Source organism: Scyliorhinus torazame, chromosome 27 (assembly GCF_047496885.1).
Source record: "Scyliorhinus torazame isolate Kashiwa2021f chromosome 27, sScyTor2.1, whole genome shotgun sequence".
Taxonomy (NCBI): domain Eukaryota; kingdom Metazoa; phylum Chordata; class Chondrichthyes; order Carcharhiniformes; family Scyliorhinidae; genus Scyliorhinus; species Scyliorhinus torazame.
In genome coordinates, this window is record NC_092733.1 from 39,079,021 (window position 1) to 39,105,362 (window position 26,342).

Genomic DNA, 26,342 nt, shown 5'->3' on the forward strand with positions numbered 1-26,342 from the left:
GCGTGGTCCGAGATTACTATCCACGGACTGTGGAGCGTGGTCCGAGATTACTATCCACGTGGTGTAGAGCGTGGTCCGAGATTACTATCCACGTGGTGTAGAGCGTGGTCCGAGATTACAATCCACGTGGTGAGGAGCGTGGTCCGAGATTACTATCCACGTGGTGCGGACCGTGTTCCGAGATTACTCTCGACGTGATGAGGAGCGTGGTCCGAGATTTCTTAACACGTGTTATGGAGCGTTGTCCGAGATTACAATCGCGGATTGTGGAGCGAGGTTCGAGATTACTATCCACGTCGTGTGGAGCGTGGTCCAAGATTACTGTTCACGTGGTGTGGAGCGTGGTCCGAGATTACTATCCACGTGGTGAGGAGCGTGGTCCGAGATTATTATCCCCGTGGGGTGGAGCGTGGTCCGAGAATGCTATCCCCGTTGTGTGGAGCGTGGTCAGAGATTACTATCCACGTGGTGTGGTGCGTGGTCCGAGATTACTATCCACGGAGTGTGGAGCGTGGTCTGAGATTACTATCCACGCGGTGTGGAGCGTGGTCCGAGATTACCATCCTCGTGGTGTGGAGCGTGGTCTGAGATTACCATCCTCGTGGTGTGGAGCGTGGTCCGAGATTACTCTCCACGTGATGTGGAGCGTGGTCTGAGATTACTGTCCACGTGGTGTGGAGCGTGGTCTGAGATTACTATCCACGTGGTGTGGAGTGTCGTCCAAGATTACTGTTCACGTGGTGTGGAGCGTGGTCCGAGATTACTATCCACGTGGTGAGGAGCGTGGTCCGAGATAATTATCCCCGTGGGGTGGAGCGTGGTCCGAGAATGCTATCCCCGTTGTGTGGAGCGTGGCCTGAGATTACTATCCACGTGGTGTGGTGCGTGGTCCGAGATTACTATCCACGGAGTGTGGAGCGTGGTCTGAGATTACTATCCACGTGGTGTGGAGCGTGGTGCGAGATTACTATCCACGTGGTGTGGAGCGTGGTCCGAGATTAGTATCCCCGTAGTGTGGAGTCTGGTCCGAGATTAGTATCCACGTGGTGTGGAGCGTGGTCCCAGATTACTGTCCACGTGGTGTGGAGCGTGGTCCGAGATTACTATCCACGTGGTGTGGAGTGTGGTCCGAGATTACTTTCCACGTGGTTTGGAGCGTGATCCGAGATTACTATCCACGTGGTGTAGAGCGTGGTCCGAGATTACAAACCACGTCGTGTGGAGCGTGGTCCGAGATTACTATCCCCGGAGTGTGGAGCTGTGTCCGAGATTTCTATCCCCGGAGTGTGGAGCTGTGTCCGAGATTACTATCCACGTGGTGTGGAGCGTGGTCCGAGATTACTATCCACGTGGTGTAGAGCGTGGTCCGAGATTACTATCCACGTCGTGTGGAGCGTGGTCCGAGATTACTATCCACGGAGTGTGGAGCGTGGTCCGAGATTACTATCCACGTGGTGTGGAGCGTGGTCCGAGATTACTATCCAGGTGGAGTGGAGCGTGGTCCAAGATTACTATCCACGGACTGTGGAGCGGGGTCCGAGATTACTATCCACATGGTGTAGAGCGTGGTCCGAGATTACAATCCACGTGGTGTGGAGCGTGGTCCGAGATTACTATCCACGTCGTCTGCAGCGTAGTCCGAGATGACTATCCAGTGAGTGTGGAGCGTGGTCCAAGATTACTATCCACGTGGTGTGGAGCGTGATCCGAGATTACTATCCACGTGGTGTGGAGCGTGGTCCGAGATTACTCTCCACGTGGTGTGGAGCTTGGTCCGTGATTACTATCCACGTGGTGTGGAGCGTGATCCGAGATTACTCTCCACGTGGTCTGTAGCGCGGTCCGAGATTACTCTCCACGTGATGTGGAGTGTGGTCTGAGATTACTGTCCACGTGGTGTGGAGCGAGGTCCAAGATTAACATCCTCATGGTGAGGAACGTGGTCCGAGATTACTATCCACGTTGTGTGGAGCATGGTCCGAGATTACTATCCACGTGGTGTGGGACGTGGTCCGAGATTACTATCCACGTTGTGTGGAGCGTGGTCCGAGATTACTCTCCACGTGGTGTGGGGCGTGGTCCGAGATTACTATCCACGTGGTGTGGAGCATGGTCCGAGATTACTTTCAACATTGTGTGGATTGTGGTCCGAGAATACTATCCACGCGGTGTGGAGCGTGGTCCGAGATTCCTATCCACGTGGTGTGGAGCGTGGTCCGAGATTACTATCCACGCGGTGTGGAGCGTGGTCCGAGATTACTATCCACGTGGTGTGGAGCGTGGTCCGAGATCCCTATCCACGTGGTGTGGGGCGTGGTCCGAGATTACTATTCACGTGGTGTGGAGCGTGGTCTGAGATTGCTATCCACGTGGTGTGGAGCGTTGTCCGAGATTACTATCCACGGAGTGTGGAGCATGGTCCAAGATTACTATCCCCGTGGTGTGGAGCGTGGTCTGAGATTACTATCCACGTGGTGTGGAGCGTGGTCTGAGATTACTATCCACGTGGTGTGGAGCGTGGTCCAAGATTACTGTTCACGTGGTGTGGAGCGTGGTCCGAGATTACTATCCACGTGGTGAGGAGCGTGGTCCGAGATTATTATCCCCGTGGGGTGGAGCGTGGTCCGAGAATGCTATCCCCGTTGTGTGGAGTGTGGTCTGAGATTACTATCCACGTGGTGTGGTGCGTCGTCCGAGATTACTATCCACGGAGTGTGGAGCGTGGTCTGAGATTACTATCCACGCGGTGTGGAGCGTGGTCCGGGATTACTATCCACGTGGTGTGGAGCGGGTCCGAGATTACAATCCCCGTGGTGTGGAGTGTGGTCCGAGATTAGTATCCACGTGGTGTGGAGCCTGGTCCGAGATTACTATCCTCGTAGTGTGGAGCGTGGTCCGAGATTACTATCCACGTGGTGTGGAGCGTGGTCCAAGATTACTATCCACGTGGTGTGGAGCGTGATCCGAGATTACTATCCACGTGGTGTGGTGCGTGGTCCGAGATGACTATCCACTGAGTGTGGAGCGTGGTCGAAGATTACTATCCACGTGGTGTGGAGCGTGATCCGAGATTACTATCCACGTGGTGTGGAGCGTGGTCCGAGATTAACATCCTCGTGGTGTGGAACGTGGTCCGAGATTACTATCCACGTTGTGTGGAGCATGGTCCGAGATTACAATCCACGTGGTGTGGGGCGTGGTCCGAGATTACTTTCCAAGTTGTGTGGAGCGTGGTCCGAGATTACTCTCCACGTGGTGGGGGCCTGGTCCGAGATTACTATCCACGTGGTGTGGAGCATGGTCCGAGATTACTCTCAACATTGTGTGGATTGTGGTCCGATATTACTATCCACGCCGTGTGGAGCGTGGTCCGAGATTCCTATCCACGTGGTGTGGAGCGTGGTCCGAGATTACTATCCACGCGGTGTGGAGCGTGGTCCGAGATTACTATCCACGTGGTGTGGAGCGTGGTCCGAGATTCCTATCCACGTGGTGTGGGGCGTGGTCCGAGATTACTATTCACGTGGTGTGGAGCGTGGTCTGAGATTACTATCCACGTGGTGTGGAGCGTGGTCTGAGATTACTATCCACGTGGTGTGGAGCGTGGTCTGAGATTACTATCCACGTGGTGTGGAGCGTGGTCCGAGATTACTATCCACGGAGTGTGGAGCGTGGTCCGAGATTACTACCCACGTGGTGTCGAGTGTGGTCCGAGATTACTATCCAGGTGGAGTGGAGCGTGGTCCGAGATTACTATCCACGGACTGTGGAGCGTGGTCCGAGGTTACTATCCACGTGGTGTAGAGCGTGGTCCGAGATTACAATCCACGTGGTGTGGAGCGTGGTCCGAGATTACTATCCACGTGGTGCGGACCGTGTTCCGAGATTACTCTCGACGTGATCTGGAGCGTGGTCCGAGATTTCTTAACACGTGTTGTGGAGCGTTGTCCGAGATTACAATCGCGGATTGTGGAGCGAGGTTCGAGGTTACTATCCACGTGGTGTGGAGCGTGGTCTGAGATTACTATCCACGTGGTGTGGAGCGTGGTCCGAGATTCCTATCCACGTGGTGTAGAGCGTGGTCCGAGATTACTATCCACGTGGTGTGGAGCGTGGTCTGAGATTACTATCCACGTGGTGTGGAGCGTGGTCTGAGATTACTATCCACGTGGTGTGGAGCGTGGTCTGAGATTACTATCCACGTGGTGTGGAGCGTGGTCCGAGATTACTATCCACGGAGTGTGGAGCGTGGTCCGAGATTACTATCCACGTGGTGTGGAGTGTGGTCTGAGATTACTATCCAGGTGGAGTGGAGCGTGGTCCGAGATTACTATCCACGGACTGTGGAGCGTGGTCCGAGATTACTATCCACGTGGTGTAGAGCGTGGTCCGAGATTACAATCCACGTGGTGTGGAGCGTGGTCCGAGATTACTATCCACGGAGTGTGGAGCGTGGTCCGAGATTACTATCCATGTGGTGTGGAGCGTGGTCCGAGATTACTATCCAGGTGGAGTGGAGCGTGGTCCGAGATTACTATCCACGGACTGTGGAGCGTGGTCCGAGATTACTATCCACGTGGTGTAGAGCGTGGTCCGAGATAACAATCCACGTGGTGTGGAGCGTGGTCCGAGATTTCTTAACACGTGTTGTGGAGCGTTGTCCGAGATTACAATCGCGGTTTGTGGAGCGACGTTCGAGATTACTATCCAAGTCGTGTGAAGCGTGGTCCAAGATTACTGTTCACGTGGTGTGGAGCGTGGTCCGAGATTACTATCCACGTGGTGAGGAGCGTGGTCCGAGATTATTATCCCCGGGGGTGGAGCGTGGTCCGAGAATGCTATCCCCGTTGTGTGGAGCGTGGTCTGAGATTACTATCCACGTGGTGTGGTGCGTGGTCCGAGATTACTATCCACGGAGTGTGGAGCGTGGTCTGAGATTACTATCCACGCGGTGTGGAGCGTGGTCCGAGATTACCATCCACGTGGTGTGGAGCGTGGTCCGTGATTATTATCCACGTGGTGTGGAGCGAGGTCCGAGATTACTCTCCACGTGGTCTGTAGCGCGGTCCGAGATTACTCTCCACATGATGTGGAGCGTGGTCTGAGATTACTGTCCACGTGGTGTGGAGCGTGGTCTGAGATTATTATCCACGTGGTGTGGAGCGTGGTCCGAGATTACAATCCACGTGGTGAGGAGCGTGGTCCAAGATTATTATCCCCGTGGGGTGGAGCGTGGTCCGAGAATGCTATCCCCGTTGTGTGGAGCGTGGCCTGAGATTACTATCCACGTGGTGTGGTGCGTGGTCCGAGATTACTATCCACGGAGTGTGGAGCGTGGTCTGAGATTACTATCCACGCGGTGTGGAGCGTGGTGCGAGATTACTATCCACGTGGTGTGGAGCGTGGTCCGAGATTACTATCCCCGTGGTGTGGAGCGTGGTCCCAGATTACTGTCCACGTGGTGTGGAGCGTGGTCCGAGATTACTTTCCACGTGGTGTGGAGTGTGGTCCGAGATTACTATCCAAGTGGTGTAGAGCGTGGTCCGAGATTACAAACCACGTCATGTGGAGCGTGGTCCGAGATTACTATCCCCGGAGTGTGGAGCTGTGTCCGAGATTACTATCCACGTGGTGTGGAGCGTGGTCCGAGATTACTATCCACGTGGTGTAGAGCGTGGTCCGAGATTACTATCCACGTGGTGTGGAGCGTGGTCCGAGATTACTATCCACGGAGGGTGGAGGGTGGTCCGAGATTACTATCCACGTGGTGTGGAGCGTGGTCCGAGTTTACTATCCAGGTGGAGTGGAGCGTGGTCCGAGATTACTATCCACGGACTGTGGAGCGTGGTCCGAGATTACTATCCACGTGGTGTAGAGCGTGGTCCGAGATTACTATCCACGTGGTGTGGAGCGTGGTCCAAGATTACTATCCACGTGGTGTGGAGCGTGGACCAAGATTACTATCCACGTGGTGTGGAGCGTGATCCGAGATTACAATCCACATGGTGTGGAGCGTGGTCCGAGATTACTCTCCACGTGGTGTGGAGCGTGGTCTGAGATTACTGTCCACGTGGTGTGGAGCGTGGTCCGAGATTACTGTCCACGTGGTGTGGAGCGTGGCCCGAGATTACTATTCACGTGGTGTGGAGCGAGGTCCAAGATTAACATCCTCGTGGTGTGGAACGTGGTCCGAGATTACTATCCACGTTGTGTGGAGCATTGTCCGAGATTACTATCCACGTGGTGTGGGGCGTGGTCCGAGATTACTATCCACGTTGTGTGGAGCGTGGTCCGAGATTACTCTCCACGTGGTGTGGGGCGTGGTCCGAGATTACTATCCACGTGGTGTGGAGCATGGTCCGAGATTACTCTCAACATTGTGTGGATTGTGGTCCGAGATTACTATCCACGCGGTGTGGAGCGTGGTCCGAGATTCCTATCCACGTGGTGTGGAGCGTGGTCCGAGATTCCTATCCACTCGGTGTGGAGCGTGGTCCGAGATTACTATCCACGTGGTGTGGAGCGTGGTACGAGATTCCTATCCACGTGGTGTGGGGCGTGGTCCGAGATTACTATTCACGTGGTGTGGAGCGTGGTCTGAGATTACTATCCACGTGGTGTGGAGCGTTGTCCGAGATTACTATCCACGGAGTGTGGAGCGTGCTCCAAGATTACTATCCCCGTGGTGTGGAGCGTGGTCTGAGATTACTATCCACGTGGTGTGGAGCGTGGTCTGAGATTACTATCCACGTGGTGTGGAGCGTGGTCCAAGATTACTGTTCACGTGGTGTGGAGCGTGGTCCGAGATTACTATCCACGTGGTGAGGAGCGTGGTCCGAGATTATTATCCCCGTGGGGTGGAGCGTGGTCCGAGAATGCTATCCCCGTTGTGTGGAGCGTGGTCTGAGATTACTATCCACGTGGTGTGGTGCGTGGTCCGAGATTACTATCCACGGAGTGTGGAGCGTGGTCTGAGATTACTATCCACGCGGTGTGGAGCGTGGTCCGGGATTACTATCCACGTGGTGTGGAGCGGGTCCGAGATTACTATCCCCGTGGTGTGGAGTGTGGTCCGAGATTAATATCCACGTGGTGTGGAGCCTGGTCCGAGATTACTATCCACGTGGTGTGGAGCGTGGTCCGAGATTACTACCCACGTGGTGTGGAGCGTGGTCCGAGATTCCTCTCCACGTGGTGTGGAGCGTAGTCCGAGATTACTAACCACGTGGTGTGGAGCGTGGTCCGAGATTACTCTCCACGTGGTGTGGAGCGTGGTCCGAGATTACAATCAACGTGGTGTGGAGCGTGGTCCAAGATTACTATCCACGTGGTGTGGAGCGTGGTCCAAGATTACTATCCACGTGGTGTGGAGCGTGATCCGAGATTACTATCCACGTGGTGTGGTGCGTGGTCCGAGATGACTATCCACTGAGTGTGGAGCGTGGTCCAAGATTACTATCCACGTGGTGTGGAGCGTGATTCGAGATTACTATCCACGTGGTGTGGAGCGTGGTCCGAGATTACTCTCCACGTGGTGTGGAGCGTGGTCCGAGATTACTATCCACGAGGTGTGGAGCGTGGTCCGAGATTACTCTCCACGTGGTGTGGAACGTGGTCCGAGATTACTATCCACGTGGTGTGGAGCGTGGTCCGTGATTACTATCCACGTGGTGTGGAGCGTGGTCTGAGATTACTCTCCACGTGGTCTGGAGCGCGGCCCGAGATTACTCTCCACGTGATGTGGAGCGTGGTCTGAGATTATTGTCCACGTGGTGTGGAGCGTGGTCCGAGATTACTATCCACTTGGTGTGGAGCGTGTCCGAGATTACTGTCAACGTGGCGTGGAGCGTGGTCCGAGATTACTATCCACGTGGTGTGGAGCGTGTCCGAGATTACTCTGCACGTGGCGTGGTATGTGGTCCGAGATTACTGTCCACGTGGTGTGGAGCGCGGCCCGAGATTACTATCCACGTGGTGTGGAGCGTGGCCAAGATTACTATCCACGTGGTGTGGAGCATTGTCTGAGATTACTATCCACGTGGTGTGGAGCGTGGTCCGAGATTACTATCCACGTGGTGTGGAGCGAGGTCCAAGATTAACATCCTCGTGGTGTGGAACGTGGTCCGAGATTACTATCCACGTTTTGTGGAGCGTGGCCCGAGATTACTATCCACGTTGTGTGGAGCGTGGTCCGAGATTACTATCCACGTGGTGTGGGGCATGGTCCGAGATTACTATCCACGTTGTGTGGAGCGTGGTCCGAGATTACTATCCACGTGGTGTGGGGCATGGTCCGAGATTACTATCCACGTTGTGTGGAGCGTGGTCCGAGATTACTATCCACGTGGTGAGGGGCGTGGTCCGAGATTACTGTCCACGTGGTGTGGAGCGTGGTCCGAGATTACTCTCAACGTTGTGTGGATTGTGGTCCGAGATTACTATCCACGTGGTGTGGAGCGTGGTCCGAGATTCCTATCCACGTGGTGTGGAGAGTGGTCCGAGATTACGATCCACGTGGTGTGGAGCGTGGTCCGAGATTCCTATCCACGTGGTGTGGGGCGTGGTCCGAGAATACTATCCACGTGGTGTGGAGCGTAGTCTGAGATTACTATCCACGTGGTGTGGAGCGTTGTCCCAGATTACTATCCACTTGGTGTGGAGCGTGGTCCAAGATTACTGTTCACGTGGTGTGGAGTGTTGTCCGAGATTACTATCCACGTGGTGAGGAGCGTGGTCCGAGATTATTATCCCCGTGGGGTGGAGCGTGGTCCGAGAATGCTATCCCCGTTGTGTGGAGCGTGGTCTGAGATTACTATCCACGCGGTGTGGAGCGTTGTCCGAGATTACTATCCACTTGGTGTGGAGCGTGGTCCAAGATTACTGTTCACGTGGTGTGGAGCGTTGTCCGAGATTACTATCCACGTGGTGAGGGGCGTGGTCAGAGATTATTATCCCCGTGGGGTGGAGCGTGGTCCGAGAATGCTATCCCCGTTGTGTGGAGCGTGGTCTGAGATTACTATCCACGTGGTGTGGTGCGTGGTCCGAGATTACTATCCACGGAGTGTGGAGCGTGGTCTGAGATTACTATCCACGCGGTGTGGAGCGTGGTCCGAGATTACTATCCACGTGGTGTGGAGCGTGGTCCGAGATTACTATCCCCGTGGTGTGGAGTGTGGTCCGAGATTAGTATCCACGTGGTGTGGAGCGTGGTCCCAGATTACTATCCACGTGGTGTGGAGCGTGGTCCGAGATTACTATCGACGTGGTGTGGAGTGTGGTCCGAGATTACTATCCACGTGGTTTGGAGCGTGATCCGAGATTACTATCCACGTGGTGTAGAGCGTGGTCCGATATTACAATCCACGTGGTGTGGAGCGTGATCCGAGATTACTATCCCTGGAGTGTGGAGCTGTGTCCGAGATTACTATCCACGTGGTGTGGAGCGTGGTCTGAGATTACTATCCACGTGGTGTAGAGCGTGGTCCGAGATTACTATCCACGTGGTGTGGAGCGTGGTCCGAGATTGCTATCCACGGAGTGTGGAGCGTGGTCCGAGATTACTATCCACGTGTGTGGAGCGTGGTCCGAGATTACTATCCAGGTGGAGTGGAGCGTGGTCCGATATTACTATCCACGGACTGTGGAGCGTGGTCCGAGATTACTATCCACGTGGTGTAGAGCGTGGTCCGAGATTGCAATCCACGTGGTGTGGAGCGAGGTCCGAGATTACTATCCACGTCGTGTGGAGCGTGGTCCAAGATTACTGTTCACGTGGTGTGGAGCGTGGTCCGAGATTACTATCCACGTGGTGAGGAGCGTGGTCCGAGATTATTATCCCCGTGGGGTGGAGCGTGGTCCGAGAATGCTATCCCCGTTGTGTGGAGCGTGGTCTGAGATTACTATCCACGTGGTGTGGCGCGTGGTCCGAGATTACTATCCACGGAGTGTGGAGCGTGGTCTGAGATTACTATCCACGCGGTGTGGAGCGTGGTCCGAGATTACCATCCACGTGGTGTGGAGCGTGGTCCGTGATTACTATCCACGTGGTGTGGAGCGTGGTCCGAGATTACTCTCCACGTGGTCTGTAGCGCGGTCCGAAATTACTCTCCACGTGATGTGGAGCGTGGTCTGAGATTACTGTCCACGTGGTGTGGAGCGTGGTCCGAGATTACTATCCACGTGGTGTGGAGCGTGTCCGAGATTACTATCCACGAGGTGTGGAGCGATGTCCGAGATTACTGTCAACGTGGTGTGGAGCGTGGTCCGAGATTACTATCCACGTGGTGTGGAGCGTGGTCCGAGATTACTCTCCACGTGGTGTGGAGCGTGGTCCGAGATTACTGTCCACGTGGTGTGGAGCGTGGCCCGAGATTACTATCCACGTGGTGTGGAGCGAGGTCCAAGATTAACATTCTCGTGGTGTGGAACGTGGTCCGAGATTACTATCCACGTGGTGTGGAGCATGGTCCGAGATTACTATCCACGTGGTGTGGGGCGTGGTCCGAGATTACTATCCACGTTGTGTGGAGCGTGGTCCGAGATTACTCTCAACATTGTGTGGATTGTGGTCCGAGATTACTATCCACGCGGTGTGGAGCGTGGTCCGAGATTCCTATCCACGTGGTGTGGAGCGTGGTCCGAAATTACTATCCACGTGGTGTGGAGCGTGGTCCGAGATTCCTATCCTCGTGGTGTGGGGCGTGGTCCGAGATTACTATCCACGTGGTGTGGAGCGTGGTCTGAGATTACTATCCACGTGGTGTGGAGCGTGGTCCGAGATTACTATCCACGGAGTGTGGAGCGTGGTCCAAGATTACTATCCCCGTGGTGTGGAGCGTGGTCTGAGATTACTATCCACGTGGTGTGGAGCGTGGTCTGAGATTACTATCCACGTGGTGTGGAGCGTGGTCCAAGATTACTGTTCACGTGGTGTGGAGCGTGGTCCGAGATTACTATCCACGTGGTGAGGAGCGTGGTCCGAGATTATTATCCCCGTGGGGTGGAGCGTGGTCCGAGAATGCTATCCCCGCTTTGTGGAGCGTGGTCTGAGATTACTAACCACGTGGTGTGGTGCGTGGTCCGAGATTACTATCCACGGAGTGTGGAGCGTGGTCTGAGATTACTATCCACGCTGTGTGGAGCGTGGTCCGGGATTACTAACCACGTGGTGTGGAGCGTGGTCCGAGATTACTATCCACGTGGTGTTGAGTGTGGTCCGAGATTAGTATCCACGTGGTGTGGAGCGTGGTCCGAGATTACTCTCGACGTGATGTGGAGCGTGGTCCGAGATTTCTTAACACGTGTTGTGGAGCGTTGTCCGAGATTACAATCGCGGATTGTGGAGCGAGGTCCGAGATTACTATCCACGTCGTGTGGAGCGTGGTCCAAGATTACTGTTCACGTGGTGTGGAGCGTGGTCCGAGATTACTATCCACGTGGTGAGGAGCGTGGTCCGAGATTATTATCCCCGTGGGGTGGAGCGTGGTCCGAGAATGCTATCCCCGTTGTGTGGAGCGTGGTCTGAGATTACTATCCACGTGGTGTGGCGCGTGGTCCGAGATTACTATCCACGGATTGTGGAGCGTGGTCTGAGATTACTATCCACGCGGTGTGGAGCGTGGTCCGAGATTACCATCCACGTGGTGTGGAGCGTGGTCCGTGATTACTATCCACGTGGTGTGGAGCGTGGTCCGAGATTACTCTCCACGTGGTCTGTAGCGCGGTCCGAAATTACTCTCCACGTGATGTGGAGCGTGGTCTGAGATTACTGTCCACGTGGTGTGGAGCGTGGTCCGAGATTACTATCCACGTGGTGTGGAGCGTGTCCGAGATTACTATCCACGTGGTGTGGAGCGATGTCAGCGATTACTGTCAACGTGGTGTGGAGCGTGGTCCGAGATTACTATCCACGTGGTGTGGAGCGTGTCCGAGATTACTCTCCACGTGGTGTGGAGCGTTGTCCGAGATTACTGTCCACGTGGTGTGGAGCGTGGCCCGAGATTACTATCCACGTGGTGTGGAGCGAGGTCCAAGATTAACATTCTCGTGGTGTGGAACGTGGTCCGAGATTACTATCCACGTGGTGTGGAGCATGGTCCGAGATTACTATCCACGTGGTGTGGGGCGTGGTCCGAGATTACTATCCACGTTGTGTGGAGCGTGGTCCGAGATTACTCTCAACATTGTGTGGATTGTGGTCCGAGATTACTATCCACGCGGTGTGGAGCGTGGTCCGAGATTCCTATCCACGTGGTGTGGAGCGTGGTCCGAAATTACTATCCACGTGGTGTGGAGCGTGGTACGAGATTCCTATCCTCGTGGTGTGGGGCGTGGTCCGAGATTACTATCCACGTGGTGTGGAGGGTGGTCCGAGATTACTATCCACGTGGTGTGGGGCGTGGTCCGAGATTACTATCCACGTGGTGTGGAGCGTGGTCCGAGATTACTCTCCACGTGGTGTGGAGCGTGGTCCGAGATTACTGTCCACGTGGTGTGGAGCGTGGTCTGAGATTACTATCCACGTGGTGTGGAGCATTGTCCGAGATTACTATCCACGGTTTGTGGAGCGTGGTCCAAGATTACTATCCCCGTGGTGTGGAGCGTGGTCTGAGATTACTATCCACGTGGTGTGGAGCGTGGTCTGAGATTACTATCCACGTGGTGTGGAGCGTGGTCCAAGATTACTGTTCACGTGGTGTGGAGCGTGGTCCGAGATTACTATCCACGTGGTGAGGAGCGTGGTCCGAGATTATTATCCCCGTGGGGTGGAGCGTGGTCCGAGAATGCTATCCCCGCTGTGTGGAGCGTGGTCTGAGATTACTAACCACGTGGTGTGGTGCGTGGTCCGAGATTACTATCCACGGAGTGTGGAGCGTGGTCTGAGATTACTATCCACGCTGTGTGGAGCGTGGTCCGGGATTACTAACCACGTGGTGTGGAGCGTGGTCCGAGATTACTATCCACGTGGTGTTGAGTGTGGTCCGAGATTAGTATCCACGTGGTGTGGAGCCTGGTCCGAGATTACTATCCACGTGGTGTGGAGCGTGGTCCGAGATTACTACCCACGTGGTGTGGAGCGTGGTCCGAGATTACTATCCACGTGGTGTGGAGCGTGGTCCAAGATTACTATCCACGTGGTGTGCAGCGTGGTCCGAGATGACTATCCACTGAGTGTGGAGCGTGGTCCGAGATTACTATCCACGTGGTGTGGAGCGTGGTCCGTGATTACTATCCACGTGGTGTGGAGCGTGGTCTGAGATTACTCTCCACGTGGTCTGGAGCGCGGTCTGAGATTACTCTCCACGTGATGTGGAGCGTGGTCTGAGATTATTGTCCACGTGGTGTGGAGCGTGGTGCGAGATTACTATCCACTTGGTGTGGAGCGTGTCCGAGTTTACTATCCACGTGGTGTGGAGCGATGTCCGAGTTTACTGTCAACGTGGCGTGGAGCGTGGTCCGAGATTACTATCCACGTGGTGTGGAGCGTGTCCGAGATTACTCTGCACGTGGCGTGGTACGTGGTCCGAGATTACTGTCCACGTGGTGTGGAGCGTGGCCCGAGATTACTATCCACGTGGTGTGGAGTGTTGTCCAAGATTACTATCCACGTGGTGTGGAGCATGGTCCGAGATTACTATCCACGTGGTGTGGAGCATGGTCCGAGATTACTCTCTACGTGGTGTGGAGCGTGGTCCGAGATTACTATCCACGTGGTGTGGAGCATGGTCCGAGATTACTCTCTACGTGGTGTGGAGCGTGGTCCGAGATTACTATCCACGTGGTGTGGACCATGGTCCGAGATTACTATCCACGTTGTGTGGAGCATGGTCCGAGATTACTATCCACGTGGTGTGGGGCGTGGTCCGAGATTACTATCCACGTGGTGTGGAGCGTGGTCCAAGATTACTATCCACGTGGTGTGGAGCATGGTCCGAGATTACTCTCTACGTGGTGTGGAGCGCGGTCCGAGATTACTATCCACGTGGTGTGGAGCATGGTCCGACATTACTATCCACGTTGTGTGGAGCATGGCCCGAGATTACTATCCACGTGGTGTGGGGCGTGGTCCGAGATTACTATCCACGTTGTGTTGAGCGTGGTCCGAGATTACTATCCACGTGGTGTGGAGCGTGGTCCAAGATTACTATCCACGTGGTGTGGAGCATGGTCCGAGATTACTCTCTACGTGGTGTGGAGCGTGGTCCAAGATTACTATCCACGTGGTGTGGAGCATGGTCCAAGATTACTCTCTACGTGGTGTGGAGTGTGGTCCGAGATTACTATCCACGTGGTGTGGAGCATGGTCCGAGATTACTATCCACGTTGTGTGGAGCATGGTCCGAGATTACTATCCACGTTGTGTGGAGCGTGGTCCGAGATTCCTATCCACGTGGTGTGGAGCGTGGTCCGAGATTACTATCCACGTGGTGTGGAGCGTGGTCCGAGATTCCTATCCACGTGGTGCGGGGCGTGGTCCGAGATTACTATCCATGTGGTGTGGAGCGTAGTCTGAGATTACTATCCACGTGGTGTGGAGCGTTGTCCGAGATTACTATCCACGTGGTGTGGAGCGTGGTCCAAGATTACTGTTCACGTGGTGTGGAGCGTGGTCCGAGATTACTATCCACGTGGTTAGGAGCGTGGTCCGAGATTATGATCCCCGTGGAGTGGAGCGTGGTCCGAGAATGCTATCCCCGTTGTGTGGAGCGTGGTCTGAGATTACTATCCACGTGGTGTGGTGCGTGGTCCGAGATTACTATCGACGGAGTGTGGAGCGTGGTCTGAGATTACTATCCACGCGGTGTGGAGCGTGGTCCGAGATTACTATCCACGTGGTGTGGAGCGTGGTCCGATATTACTATCCCCGTGGTGTGGAGTGTGGTCCGAGATTAGTATCCACGTGGTGTGGAGCCTGGTCCCAGATTACTATCCACGTGGTGTGGAGCGTGGTCCGAGATTACTATCCACGTGGTGTGGGGCGTGGTCCGAGATTACTATCCACGTGGTGTGGAGCGTGGTCCGAGATTACTCTCAACATTCTGTGGATTGTGGTCCGAGATTACTATCCACGTGGTGTGGAGCGTGGTCCGAGATTCCTATCCACGTGGTGTGGAGCGTGGTCCGAGATTACTATCCACGTGGTGTGGAGCGTGGTCCGAGATTCCTATCCACGTGGTGCGGGGCGTGGTCCGAGATTACTATCCATGTGGTGTGGAGCGTAGTCTGAGATTACTATCCACGTGGTGTGGAGCGTTGTCCGCGATTACTATCCACGTGGTGTGGAGCATGGTCCAAGATTACTGTTCACGTGGTGTGGAACGTGGTCCGAGATTACTATCCACGTGGTGAGGAGCGTGGTCCGAGATTATGATCCCCGTGGAGTGGAGCGTGGTCCGAGAATGCTATCCCCGTTGTGTGGAGCGTGGTCTGAGATTACTATCCACGTGGTGTGGTGCGTGGTCCGAGATTACTATCCACGGAGTGTGGAGCGTGGTCTGAGATTACTATCCACGCGGTGTGGAGCGTGGTCCGAGATTACTATCCACGTGGTGTGGAGCGTGGTCCGAGATTACTATCCCCGTGGTGTGGAGTGTGGTCCGAGATTAGTATCCACGTGGTGTGGAGCCTGGTCCCAGATTACTATCCACGTGGTGTGGAGCGTGGTCCGAGATTACTAGCCACGTGGTGTGGAGTGTGGTCCGAGATTACTATCCACGTGGTCTTGAGCGTGATCCGAGATTACAATCCACGTGGTGTAGAGCGTGGTCCGAGATTAAAATCCACGTGGTGTGGAGAGTGATCCGAGATTACTATCCCCGGAGTGTGGAGCGTGGTCCGAGATTACTATCCACGTGGTGTGGAGCGTGGTCCGAGATTACTATCCAGGTGGAGTGGAGCGTGGTCCGAGATTACTGTCCACGTGGTGTGGAGCGTGGTCCGAGATTACTCTCGACGTGATGTGGAGCGTGGTCCGAGATTTCTTAACACGTGTTGTGGAGCGTTGTCCGAGATTACTATCGCGAATTGTGGAGCGAGGTCCGAGATTACTATCCACGTCGTGTGGAGCGTGGTCCAAGATTACTCTTCACGTGGTGTGGAGCGTGGTCCGAGATTACTATCCACGTGGTGAGGAGCGTGGTCCGAGATTATTATCCCCGTGGGGTGGAGCGTGGTCCGAGAATGCTATCCCCGTTGTGTGGAGCGTAGTCTGAGATTACTATCCACGTGGTGTGGTGCGTGGTCCGAGATTACTATCCACGGAGTGTGGAGCGTGGTCTGAGATTACTATCCACGCGGTGTGGAGCGTGTTCCGAGATTACAATCCACGTGGTGTAGAGCGTGGTCCGAGATTACTATCCACGTGGTGTGGAGCGTGGTCCGAGATTACTATCCACGGAGTGTGGAGCGTGGTCCGAGATTACTATCCACGTGGTGTGGAGCGTGGTCCAGGGATTACTATCCAGGTGGAGTGGAGCGTGGTCCGAGATTACTATCCACGGACTGTGGAGCGTGGTCCGATATTACTATCCACGTGGTGTAGAGCGTGGTCCGAGATTACAATCCACGTGGTGTGGAGCGTGGTCCGAGATTACTATCCACGTGGTGCGGACCGTGTTCCGAGATTACTCTCGACGTGATGTGGAGCGTGTTCCGAGATTTCTTAACACGTGTTGTGGAGCGTTGTCCGAGATTACTATCGCGGATTGTGGAGCGTGATCCGAGATTACTATCCACGTCGTGTGGAGCGTGGTCCAAGATTACTGTTCACGTGGTGTGGAGCGTGGTCCGAGATTACTATCCACGTGGTGAGGAGTGTGGTCCGAGATTATTATCCCCGTGGGGTGGAGCATGGTCCGAGAATGCTATCCCCGTTGTGTGGAGCGTGGTCTGAGATTACTATCCATGTGGTGTGGTGCGTGGTCCGAGATTACTATCCACGGAGTGTGGAGCGTGGTCTGAGATTGATATCCACGCGGTGTGGAGCGTGGTCCGAGATTACTATCCACGTGGTTTGGAGCGTGGTTCGAGATTACTATCACCGTGGTTTGGAATGTGGTCCGAGATTAGTATCCACGTGGTGTGGAGCGTGGTCCGAGATTCCTATCCACGTGGTGCGGGGCGTGGTCCGAGATTACTTTCCATGTGGTGTGGAGCGTAGTCTGAGATTACTATCCACGTGGTGTGGAGCGTTGTCCGAGATTTCTATCCACGTGGTGTGGAGCGTGGTCCAAGATTACTGTTCACGTGGTGTGGAGCGTGGTCCGAGATTACTATCCACGTGGTTAGGAGCGTGGTCCGAGATTATTATCCCCGTGGGGTGGAGCGTGGTCCGAGAATGCTATCCCCGTTGTGTGGAGCGTGGTCTGAGATTACTATCCACGTGGTGTGGTGCGTGGTCCGAGATTACTATCCACGGAGTGTGGAGCGTGGTCTGAGATTACTATCCACGCGGTGTGGAGCGTGGTCCGAGATTACTATCCACGTGGTGTGGAGCGTGGTCCGAGATTACTATCCCCATGGTATGGAGTGTGGTCCGAGATTAGTATCCACGTGGTGTGGAGCCTGGTCCCAGATTACTATCCACGTGGTGTGGAGCGTGGTCCTAGATTACTATCCACGTGCTGTGGAGTGTGGTCCGATATTACTATCCACGTGGTCTGGAGCGTGATCCGAGATTACTATCCACGTGGTGTAGAGCGTGGTCCGAGATTAAAATCCACGTGGTGTGGAGCGTGATCCGAGATTACTATCCCCAGAGTGTGCAGCTGTGTCCGAGATTACTATCCACGTGGTGTGGAGCGTGGTCCGAGATTACTATCCACGTGGTGTAGAGCGTGGTCCGAGATTACAATCCACGTGGTGTGGAGCGTGGTCCGAGATTACTATCCACGTGGTGCGGACCGTGTTCCGAGATTACTCTCGACGTGATGTGGAGCGTGGTCCGAGATTTCTTAACACGTGTTGTGGAGCGTTGTCCGAGATTACTATCGCAAATTGTGGAGCGAGGTCCGAGATTACTATCCACGTCGTGTGGAGCGTGGTCCAAGATTACTCTTCACGTGGTGTGGAGCGTGGTCCGAGATTACTATCCACGTGGTGAGGAGCGTGGTCCGAGATTACTATCCCCGTGGGGTGGAGCGTGGTCCGAGAATGCTATCCCCGTTGTGTGGAGCGTAGTCTGAGATTACTATCCACGTGGTGTGGTGCGTGGTCCGAGATTACTATCCACGGAGTGTGGAGCGTGGTCTGAGATTAGTATCCACGCGGTGTGGAGCGTGGTCCGAGATTACAATCCACGTGGTGTGGAGCGTGATCTGAGATTACTATCCCCGGAGTGTGGAGCTGTGTCCGAGATTAGTATCCACGTGGTGTGGAGTGTGGTCTGAGATTACTATCCACGTGGTGTAGAGCGTGGTCCGAGATTACTATCCACGTGGTGTGGAGCGTGGTCCGAGATTACTATCCACGGAGTGTGGAGCGTGGTCCGAGATTACTATCCACGTGGTGTGGAGCGTTGTCCGAGATTACTATCCATGTGGAGTGGAGCGTGGTCCGAGATTACTATCCACGGACTGTGGAGCGTGGTCCGAGATTACTATCCACGTGGTGCGGACCGTGTTCCGAGATTACTCTCGACGTGATGTGGAGCGTGGTCCGAGATTTTTTAACACGTGTTGTGGAGCGTTGTCCGAGATTACTATCGCGGATTGTGGAGCGTGGTCCGAGATTACTATCCACGTCGTGTGGAGCGTGGTCCAAGATTACTGTTCACGTGGTGTGGAGCGTGGTCCGAGATTACTATCCACGTGGTGAGGAGCGTGGTCCGAGATTATTATAACCGTGGGGTGCAGCGTGGTCCGAGAATGCTATCCCCGTTGTGTGGATCGTGGTCTGAGATTACTATCCATGTGGTGTGGTGCGAGGTCCGAGATTACTATCCACGGAGTGTGGAGCGTGGTCTGAGATTGATATCCACGCGGTGTGGAGCGTGGTCCGAGATTACATGCACGTGGTGTGGAGCGTGGTCCGAGATTACTATCCACGTGGTGCGGATCGTGTTCCGAGATTACTCTCGACATGATGTGGAGCGTGGTCCGAGATTTCTTAACACGTGTTGTGGAGCGTTGTCCGAGATTACTATCGCGGATTGTGGAGCGTGGTCCGAGATTACTATCCACGTCGTGTGGAGCGTGGTCCAAGATTACTGTTCACGTGGTGTGGAGCGTGGTCCGAGATTACTATCCACGTGGTGAGGAGCGTGGTCCGAGATTATTATCCCCGTGGGGTGGAGCGTGGTCCGAGAATGCTATCCCCGTTGTGTGGAGCGTGGTCTGAGATTACTATCCATGTGGTGTGGTGCGTGGTCCGAGATTACTATCCACGGAGTGTGGAGCGTGGTCTGAGATTGATATCCACGCGGTGTGGAGCGTGGTCCGAGATTACTATCCACGTGGTTTGGAGCGTGGTTCGAGATTACTATCCCCGTGGTTTGGAATGTGGTCCGAGATTAGTATCCACGTGGTGTAGAGCGTGGTCCGAGATTCCTATCCACGTGGTGCGGGGCGTGGTCCCAGATTACTATCCATGTGGTGTGGAGCGTAGTCTGAGATTACTATCCACGTGGTGTGGAGCGTTGTCCGAGATTACTATCCACGTGGTGTGGAGCGTGGTCCAAGATTACTGTTCACGTGGTGTGGAGCGTGGTCCGAGATTACTATCCACGTGGTTAGGAGCGTGGTCCGAGATTATTATCCCCGTGGGGTGGAGCGTGGTCCGAGAATGCTATCCCCGTTGTGTGGAGCGTGGTCTGAGATTACTATCCACGTGGTGTGGTGCGTGGTCCGAGATTACTATCCACGGAGTGTGGAGCGTGGTCTGAGATTACAATCCACGCGGTGTGGAGCGTGGTCCGAGATTACTATCCACGTGGTGTGGAGCGTGGTCCGAGATTAATATCCCCATGGTGTGGTGTGTGGTCCGAGATTAGTATCCACGTGGTGTGGAGCCTGGTCCCAGATTACTATCCACGTGGTGTGGAGCGTGGTCCGAGATTACTATCCACGTGGTGTGGAGTGTGGTCCGAGATTACTATCCACGTGGTCTGGAGCGTGATCCGAGATTACTACCCACGTGGTGTAGAGCGTGGTCCGAGATTAAAATCCACGCGGTGTGGAGCGTGATCCGAGATTACTATCCCCGGAGTGTGGAGCTGTGTCCGAGATTACTATCCACGTGGTGTGGAGCGTGGTCTGAGATTACTATCCATGTGGTGTAGAGCGTGGTCCGAGATTACTATCCACGTGGTGTGGAGCGTGGTCCGAGGTTACTATCCACGGAGTGTGGAGCGTGGTCCGAGATTACTATCCACGTGGTGTGGAGCGTGGTCCGAGATTACTATCCAGGTGGAGTGGAGCGTGGTCCGAGATTACTATCCACGTGGTGTAGAGCGTGGTCCGAGATTACAATCCACGTGGTGTGGAGCGTGGTCCGAGATTACTATCCACGTGGTGCGGACCGTGTTCCGAGATTACTCTCGACGTGATGTGGAGCGTGGTCCGAGATTTCTTAACACGTGTTGTGGAGCGTTGTCCGAGATTACTATCGCGAATTGTGGAGCGAGGTCCGAGATTACTATCCACGTCGTGTGGAGCGTGGTCCAAGATTACTCTTCACGTGGTGTGGAGCGTGGTCCGAGATTACTATCCACGTGGTGAGGAGCGTGGTCCGAGATTATTATCCCCGTGGGGTGGAGCGTGGTCCGAGAATGCTATCCCCGTTGTGTGGAGCGTAGTCTGAGATTACTATCCACGTGGTGTGGTGCGTGGTCCGAGATTACTATCCACGGAGTGTGGAGCGTGGTCTGAGATTACTATCCACGCGGTGTGGAGCGTGGTCCGAGATTACAATCCACGTGGTGTGGAGCGTGATCTGAGATTACTATCCCCGGAGTGTGGAGCTGTGTCCGAGATTAGTATCCACGTGGTGTGGAGCGTGGTCTGAGATTACTATCCACGTGGTGTAGAGCGTGGTCCGAGATTACTATCCACGTGGTGTGTAGCGTGGTCCGAGATTACTATCCATGGAGTGTGGAGCGTGGTCCGAGATTACTATCCACGTGGTGTGGAGCGTGGTCCGAGATTACTATCCAGGTGGAGTGGAGCGTGGTCCGAGATTACTATCCACGGACTGTGGAGCGTGGTCCGAGATTACTATCCACGTGGTGTAGAGCGTGGTCCGAGATTACAATCCACGTGGTGTGGAGCGTGGTCCGAGATTACTATCCACGTGGTGCGGACCGTGTTCCGAGATTACTCTCGACGTGATGTGGAGCGTGGTCCGAGATTTCTTAACACGTGTTGTGGAGCGTTGTCCGAGATTACTATCGCGGATTGTGGAGCGTGGTCCGAGATTACTATCCACGTCGTGTGGAGCGTGGTCCAAGATTACTGTTCACGTGGTGTGGAGCGTGGTCCGAGATTACTATCCACGTGGTGAGGAGCGTGGTCCGAGATTATTATCCCCGTGGGGTGCAGCGTGGTCCGAGAATGCTATCCCCGTTGTGTGGATCGTGGTCTGAGATTACTATCCATGTGGTGTGGTTCGAGGTCCGAGATTACTATCCACGGAGTGTGGAGCGTGGTCTGAGATTGATATCCACGCGGTGTGGAGCGTGGTCCGAGATTACTATCCACGTGGTTTGGAGCGTGGTTCGAGATTACTATCCCCGTGGTTTGGAGTGTGGTCCGAGATTAGTATCCACGTGGTGTGGAGCGTGTTCCGAGATGACTATCCACGTGGTGTGGAGCGTGTTCCGAGATTACTATCCACGTGCTGTGTAGTGTGGTCCGTGATTACTATCCACGTGGTTTGGAGCATGGTCCGAGATTACTATCCACGTGGAGTAGAGCGTGGTCCGAGATTACTATCCACTTGGTGTGGAGCGTGGTCCGAGATTACTATCCATGGAGTGTGAAGCATGGTCCGAGTTTACTATCCACGTGGTCTGGAGCGTGGTCCGAGATTACTATGCACGTGGTGTAGAGCGTGGTCCGAGATTACTATCCACGTGGTGTGGAGCGTGGTCCGAGATTACTATCCACGGAGTGTGGAGCATGGTCAGAGATTACTATCCACGTGGTGTGGAGCGTGGTCCGAGATTACTATCCACGTGGAGTGCAGCGTGGTCCGAGATTACTATCCACGGAGTGTAGAGCGTGGTCCGAGATTATTATCCACGTGGTGCGGAGTGTGGTCCGAGATTACTATCCACGTGGTGAGGAGCGTGGTCCGAGATTACTCTCCCCGTGGTGTGGAGCGTGGTCTGAGAATGCTCTCCCCGTGGTGTGGGGCGTGGTCTGAGATTACTATCCACGTGGTGTGGAGCGTGGTCCAAGATTACTGTTCACGTGGTGTGGAGAGTGGTCCGAGATTACTATACACGTGGTGTGGAGCGTGGTCCGAGATTACTATCCAAGTGGTGTGGAGTGTGGTCCGAGATTACTATCCACGTGGTGTGGAGCGTTGTCCGTGATTACTATCCATGTGGAGTGGAGCGTGGTCCGAGATTACTATCCACGGACTGTGGAGCGTGGTCCGAGATTACTATCCACGTGGTGCGGACCGTGTTCCGAGATTACTCTCGACGTGATGTGGAGCGTGGTCCGAGATTTTTTAACACGTGTTGTGGAGCGTTGTCCGAGATTACTATCGCGGATTGTGGAGCGTGGTCCGAGATTACTATCCACGTCGTGTGGAGCGTGGTCCAAGATTACTGTTCACGTGGTGTGGAGCGTGGTCCGAGATTACTATCCACGTGGTGAGGAGCGTGGTCCGAGATTATTATAACCGTGGGGTGCAGCGTGGTCCGAGAATGCTATCCCCGTTGTGTGGATCGTGGTCTGAGATTACTATCCATGTGGTGTGGTGCGAGGTCCGAGATTACTATCCACGGAGTGTGGAGCGTGGTCTGAGATTGATATCCACGCGGTGTGGAGCGTGGTCCGAGATTACATGCACGTGGTGTGGAGCGTGGTCCGAGATTACTATCCACGTGGTGCGGATCGTGTTCCGAGATTACTCTCGACATGATGTGGAGCGTGGTCCGAGATTTCTTAACACGTGTTGTGGAGCGTTGTCCGAGATTACTATCGCGGATTGTGGAGCGTGGTCCGAGATTACTATCCACGTCGTGTGGAGCGTGGTCCAAGATTACTGTTCACGTGGTGTGGAGCGTGGTCCGAGATTACTATCCACGTGGTGAGGAGCGTGGTCCGAGATTATTATCCCCGTGGGGTGGAGCGTGGTCCGAGAATGCTATCCCCGTTGTGTGGAGCGTGGTCTGAGATTACTATCCATGTGGTGTGGTGCGTGGTCCGAGATTACTATCCACGGAGTGTGGAGCGTGGTCTGAGATTGATATCCACGCGGTGTGGAGCGTGGTCCGAGATTACTATCCACGTGGTTTGGAGCGTGGTTCGAGATTACTATCCCCGTGGTTTGGAATGTGGTCCGAGATTAGTATCCACGTGGTGTAGAGCGTGGTCCGAGATTCCTATCCACGTGGTGCGGGGCGTGGTCCCAGATTACTATCCATGTGGTGTGGAGCGTAGTCTGAGATTACTATCCACGTGGTGTGGAGCGTTGTCCGAGATTACTATCCACGTGGTGTGGAGCGTGGTCCAAGATTACTGTTCACGTGGTGTGGAGCGTGGTCCGAGATTACTATCCACGTGGTTAGGAGCGTGGTCCGAGATTATTATCCCCGTGGGGTGGAGCGTGGTCCGAGAATGCTATCCCCGTTGTGTGGAGCGTGGTCTGAGATTACTATCCACGTGGTGTGGTGCGTGGTCCGAGATTACTATCCACGGAGTGTGGAGCGTGGTCTGAGATTACAATCCACGCGGTGTGGAGCGTGGTCCGAGATTACTATCCACGTGGTGTGGAGCGTGGTCCGAGATTAATATCCCCATGGTGTGGTGTGTGGTCCGAGATTAGTATCCACGTGGTGTGGAGCCTGGTCCCAGATTACTATCCACGTGGTGTGGAGCGTGGTCCGAGATTACTATCCACGTGGTGTGGAGTGTGGTCCGAGATTACTATCCACGTGGTCTGGAGCGTGATCCGAGATTACTACCCACGTGGTGTAGAGCGTGGTCCGAGATTAAAATCCACGCGGTGTGGAGCGTGATCCGAGATTACTATCCCCGGAGTGTGGAGCTGTGTCCGAGATTACTATCCACGTGGTGTGGAGCGTGGTCTGAGATTACTATCCATGTGGTGTAGAGCGTGGTCCGAGATTACTATCCACGTGGTGTGGAGCGTGGTCCGAGATTACTATCCACGGAGTGTGGAGCGTGGTCCGAGATTACTATCCACGTGGTGTGGAGCGTGGTCCGAGATTACTATCCAGGTGGAGTGGAGCGTGGTCCGAGATTACTATCCACGTGGTGTAGAGCGTGGTCCGAGATTACAATCCACGTGGTGTGGAGCGTGGTCCGAGATTACTATCCACGTGGTGCGGACCGTGTTCCGAGATTACTCTCGACGTGATGTGGAGCGTGGTCCGAGATTTCTTAACACGTGTTGTGGAGCGTTGTCCGAGATTACTATCGCGAATTGTGGAGCGAGGTCCGAGATTACTATCCACGTCGTGTGGAGCGTGGTCCAAGATTACTCTTCACGTGGTGTGGAGCGTGGTCCGAGATTACTATCCACGTGGTGAGGAGCGTGGTCCGAGATTATTATCCCCGTGGGGTGGAGCGTGGTCCGAGAATGCTATCCCCGTTGTGTGGAGCGTAGTCTGAGATTACTATCCACGTGGTGTGGTGCGTGGTCCGAGATTACTATCCACGGAGTGTGGAGCGTGGTCTGAGATTACTATCCACGCGGTGTGGAGCGTGGTCCGAGATTACAATCCACGTGGTGTGGAGCGTGATCTGAGATTACTATCCCCGGAGTGTGGAGCTGTGTCCGAGATTAGTATCCACGTGGTGTGGAGCGTGGTCTGAGATTACTATCCACGTGGTGTAGAGCGTGGTCCGAGATTACTATCCACGTGGTGTGGAGCGTGGTCCGAGATTACTATCCATGGAGTGTGGAGCGTGGTCCGAGATTACTATCCACGTGGTGTGGAGCGTGGTCCGAGATTACTATCCAGGTGGAGTGGAGCGTGGTCCGAGATTACTATCCACGGACTGTGGAGCGTGGTCCGAGATTACTATCCACGTGGTGTAGAGCGTGGTCCGAGATTACAATCCACGTGGTGTGGAGCGTGGTCCGAGATTACTATCCACGTGGTGCGGACCGTGTTCCGAGATTACTCTCGACGTGATGTGGAGCGTGGTCCGAGATTTCTTAACACGTGTTGTGGAGCGTTGTCCGAGATTACTATCGCGGATTGTGGAGCGTGGTCCGAGATTACTATCCACGTCGTGTGGAGCGTGGTCCAAGATTACTGTTCACGTGGTGTGGAGCGTGGTCCGAGATTACTATCCACGTGGTGAGGAGCGTGGTCCGAGATTATTATCCCCGTGGGGTGCAGCGTGGTCCGAGAATGCTATCCCCGTTGTGTGGATCGTGGTCTGAGATTACTATCCATGTGGTGTGGTTCGAGGTCCGAGATTACTATCCACGGAGTGTGGAGCGTGGTCTGAGATTGATATCCACGCGGTGTGGAGCGTGGTCCGAGATTACTATCCACGTGATTTGGAGCGTGGTTCGAGATTACTATCCCCGTGGTTTGGAGTGTGGTCCGAGATTAGTATCCACGTGGTGTGGAGCGTGGTCCGAGATGACTATCCACGTGGTGTGGAGCGTGTTCCGAGATTACTATCCACGTGCTGTGTAGTGTGGTCCGTGATTACTATCCACGTGGTTTGGAGCATGGTCCGAGATTACTATCCACGTGGAGTAGAGCGTGGTCCGAGATTACTATCCACTTGGTGTGGAGCGTGGTCCGAGATTACTATCCATGGAGTGTGAAGCATGGTCCGAGTTTACTATCCACGTGGTCTGGAGCGTGGTCCGAGATTACTATGCACGTGGTGTAGAGCGTGGTCCGAGATTACTATCCACGTGGTGTGGAGCGTGGTCCGAGATTACTATCCACGGAGTGTGGAGCATGGTCAGAGATTACTATCCACGTGGTGTGGAGCGTGGTCCGAGATTACTATCCACGTGGAGTGCAGCGTGGTCCGAGATTACTATCCACGGAGTGTAGAGCGTGGTCCGAGATTATTATCCACGTGGTGCGGAGTGTGGTCCGAGATTACTATCCACGTGGTGAGGAGCGTGGTCCGAGATTACTCTCCCCGTGGTGTGGAGCGTGGTCTGAGAATGCTCTC